Genomic DNA, 4,749 nt, shown 5'->3' with positions numbered 1-4,749 from the left:
AGATTGGACATTAAAAATTAGGTAAGTACTTACATTAAACATGAATAAAGTTTCGCCACATGAAAAAACCTACACTGAAGGAATTCCTTTTTTATTTTAAAACACATGATAATAATCTAAAATATAACAATATTGTTTGTTTGAAACTAAAAAAATAACTCCTATTTATAAATTACCTAGTTTGGAATTCAACCGTCCGCACGAAGGTATCAAATAAACTTTGTCACCTATTATTGTATTAAAAGAAATAAACAGATAACCTAGTATTATTGATGAAAGTGTTCAATAATCAAATTCAATCGTTTTTGGGTTGATGTGGTCGTAATTTTGTAACATAGTAAAGAATAGTTCCTGTCTTCAAAATATTTAATTTTTGATGATTTTTCAGTGCCAACTTTTTATTTAAACCTTTTGTGGTATGTATTATCAAATAGTAACAACATTTAGATACCTACTTACTATGAAAAGAGTATTTTCTTTCGTATCTATAATAACACTACCAATAAACCAATTAAAAATTCACAGAATAAATTTTGATCTTTCTTCCTATTTATTTCATTACTATAATACATATGTTACGATGAAAAATAATGTTCTTAATTCTACTTATTATTTGTATTATTTCTCCTACGACACCTCAATCGTTTCAGATATAAACATTTTTTCTTCTCCACCGAGTGTACTTAACATTTTCCTACAATTTATAATGCATGAATTCTTAAATATTTTATAGGTAACTAATTTTAATTACACACCGTGAGTAAATTTTAATTTTCCTTTCTACTTATTTCATGTTTTCATTTTTATGTTACATAAGGAAACCAATTTCCATTTAAACTTCCTATGAGTTGTATTTTTTCAATTATCATTAGACTTAAATACTAATAAAATATGAATTTAACGCCCATTGGATTTTAGATTTCCTTTCCATTTATATAATTTATCAAATGCCTCGATCCTTTAATATAAAACCAATTCAATTCAATTTTAAATTTTTCCTCCTACCTCACCTAAATCCTTTCGGTTAAAAAGTAAAAAAAAAAAATGAAATGCCTTGATCCTTCAGAATAACGCCTATTTAAATTTCACACTATTCAAATTTGCATGTGTCTTTTTTTTAATTTTTATGATATCTAGATTCTTAGGATAAAAACCAATTCGTCTTCTTATAATTTGTATTTTCCCTCCTATGGCACCCTTAATCTATTCGGATAAATACGTTGTCCATTTTCCATAAATTGGACTTAACTTTTTCTTTCCATTTCGTTAGTTACCTTGATAATTTAGTATAAAACCAATAATATATTATTCGAAATTTTAATTCTTCTTGCCAATTTTTAAATTTTTACGACGTCATATAGATCCCTTAGGATTAAATAATGTTTATTCATCTTTCCATAATTTATGTTTCGTCCTACCACACCAAAAATCACTACCGATTAATAATAACATTTTCCTTCTAATTATTTCAGTTATAAAATGCCTTTACCCTTTAGCATTAAACCAATGTAAATTTCACACTATAAATTTCGACTTTGTTTACTATTTATTTCATTTTTATGACGTTTAGACCTTAGGATAAATACGAATGATCATTTTTCTTATATTTCCCTCTAACACACCTGTTGGAATCTACGTTATTCTTAAAGATAAGATATACATATATTTTACACTACTGTGTTATTCATATTCGTTCCTAGTTATTTTATTTGTATGATATATAGTTCCTTTAGAATACAAAAGTTAATTATTTGTTTTCCTATAATTTGTTTTGTTTTCTCCTTGGTACCACACCTAAATGTCTTTTCATGAACACCTACTATATTTAACGAACCCTTAAGATAAAAAGTGTAAAAACCAATGTTCATTTGTTGTTTCATAACTTGTATTTTTCTTCTTACCACTAGTAAATGCCTTCGGCTAAAAATGATTTCCATTTTACCCCTAGCGATTTTAATATTTCCCTTCCGTTTATTCCATTTTGAAAGTGTCTTGATCCTTTAGGATAACCTATTTAAATGTATGTATTTCATTTTAATGATACATGGGCGGATGAAACTAATGTATATTTGTCTTCTCATAGTTTCCTTTTTCCTTCTACCACATATTTTTCCTTCATTAAACACGCATTGGACTTTAAATAGGTCTTCCACTTATTTAATTTGTGAGGTCATTAGTACCTTAAAATAAATATTTCACACCTTTGATCCTTAAATTCCTTTATAGTACTATACTTAAACTTAATTTACAAAATATCAGCTCCCTTAATGTCAACTTACATTCCGCAATAACAACTTTTATTCCGCATTCACTGAACTTTGATTTTGTTTCCTAGTTCTTTAATTTGTATGAGACGGAGATAAATTGAGATAATTTTGAACAATTGAACTCGCTGCATTTTTATTTTCGTATCCATTTCTTCTTTCGTGAGGTATCTAATCAAAATACTATAATCAATTTTCGTTTCACACCAACTCCATCGCAATTTTCCTTATCTTGTTTTTTTTGTACGATATCCTTTAGGATAAAATGAATTGTTTTATACTTAGGAGACATAGTTTTCTTTCCTTTTCATATCTTTTGTAAAAATCGTTGTCCCTTGGGATAGTTGGGATGAACCCAATATTTATTAGGTACCTATACACACTATAAGCTCCAATTTTCCTACGTATTTATTTGAATTGTAAGCAACGGTGACCGTTTAGAATCAAACCAATTTTCATTTGACTTTTGTAATTAATTATGTTTTCTCCGTTTTTCTGTCCACATGATAGCATGATACTTCAATCCTCTAAGGTAAATAAAATATAACATTATCGTAAATTCCCTAGAATGAAACCAATTCTCGTTTACCCTTTATTTCAACTTTATTACCTATCTTAGGATTTATTATTTCAATTCTTATCTATTCTCTGACTTTTTATAGGTGTATCTCATAATTTTCTTAATAAAACCAATGTTTCCGATTTTTATTGCTTCCATTTTTAAATTTTTTATTATAGTTGTGAGATTCATAAATCCCCTAGGCCTGTAGGAGTAAACCGATTATCTTCTATAATCTATAAAGATCAGTTTGTCTGGTACCTATGCATTTCATTTGAAAGGTCTGTCGATCTCTTAGGATTAAATCTTTCCATTTTGGCCTCTGACTTTTTATCTTCACTTCGTTTGTGATACATAAATCAATAAAATAATATAAACATTTTTTATGGGAATATTTGCTCATTGTGATTTACTTCCAACTAATTTCATTAAATTCCGTCTGGATTGAATTATAACATACGCAAAGCCCCTGGGATCAAACCAATACTCTTTTACTCTAAATTTTTGATTTTCCTAGCTATTTACCTTATTCGTAAGATAAGTAGATCCCTTATAATTTTAATGAAATTTCATTTAAGTTTACTGAGAGATCTTTTATGAAAATTATAGGCCTTAAGCATAATACAATTATACATTTTTTTCCAAAAACCCTTGTCGATATAGACACAAAACAGATAGGTACAGAAATCAACCTACATACAAAGCGCGCTCGAGCAACGCACACATAGACACTGCTCACGGACACGATATCTCGGACCAGTTGGGACCAGTGCGAGCGCGAGTGCCATCCGCTTGAGACACGCGTCTGTGAACTTTTTTGTGCAATAATGGAGAAACAAAACAAAAAGTTATTATAACTGTACAGTGGACGGTTGTTTTAATTCAACATTAAACGGTGAATTGTCGTTTTTTAAGCTACCAGTGGTTTTAGAGAGAATGCGTATGCGAATTTATTACATTGTACATGAGAATGCGAATTTATTACACTTAAAAATATAATAATCGTGTAATTCGCCAATCTCGGAATCATCGCAAGATATTTTCTGTGGCAAATTTGTAATATAAAAATGACATTAAAATTAAAATACCTATTTGAGTTATTAATGTTATTATTAATTTATATTTCCATTCTTCCCGTTTCATCCTCAACAATAAATCAAACAACTAAATACGAGATACGATACGATAGATACGAGTGCCACTACCACGATAGTTTTTTGTGCATAAAGCCCCCTCCAGACTATGCGCGTGAATCGCGGGCGAAGCCGCGAACGCGAGTGTGGAGTCTAGTTCGCTGATATGCGAAATCGACTCCAGACTCGCGTTCGCGGCTTCGCGCCGCGATTCGCGCACGAGTGTGGAGCGGGCTTAAGTCATAGTTCGCAACAATCGCAACCCTAGAGCGACCGCCGAGCGTAGGTATGAAAAGTAAAGTACATACATGTGATTGACTTCTGTACTTATCTATTTTGTGATATAGATTAGCGTCAAATTTACCTATTTATTTAATTTGTAAAATACATACGTAGATCCCTTCAAATAAAACCAATTTTCATTTTACTTCTATACTTGTTTATCTTCAGTATACCACTCAGTTCCTTAAGAGAAGAATAATAAATAGCATTTGCTAAATTGTTAATTGTTTTCTATTTGATTAATTTCGTTCCGATTTTTGTTTTGTAATAAACGTATGATGCGACCCCAACAGAGGGTAATAGGATGAAAAGAAGAAGAATATACTTAAAATCCCCTAGGATTAATAATTCTTTTTTATTCCCTATTGTCGATATTTCTACCTATTTGTTTAATCCATTAACCATTTACGTAGATCCCTTAGAATAACCCAATTTTAATTTCTCGCTACATTTCTTTACTTATATGAGAATCACGATATAATATGTATATTGTTATGAAACATTTGTTGTT

The 4,749-nt window shown here is 29.8% G+C and overlaps 1 long non-coding RNA gene across 1 annotated transcript; it reads right to left on the bottom strand.

Moving 5' to 3' along the window:
- Positions 1 to 360: 360 nt before the first annotated feature.
- LOC134665812 (uncharacterized) lies at positions 361 to 4,090 on the bottom strand. The gene is made up of 2 exons (XR_010098422.1): positions 2,854 to 4,090; positions 361 to 2,789 (listed from the first exon to the last, which is right to left on the bottom strand). It is a non-coding gene; the product is annotated as an uncharacterized LOC134665812 (long non-coding RNA).
- Between the last annotated feature and the right edge of the window lie 659 nt (positions 4,091 to 4,749).

This window comes from Cydia fagiglandana, chromosome 7 (genome assembly GCF_963556715.1).
Source record: "Cydia fagiglandana chromosome 7, ilCydFagi1.1, whole genome shotgun sequence".
NCBI classification, from domain to species: Eukaryota; Metazoa; Arthropoda; class Insecta; order Lepidoptera; family Tortricidae; genus Cydia; species Cydia fagiglandana.
This window is presented reverse-complemented; position numbering and strand designations above follow the sequence as displayed.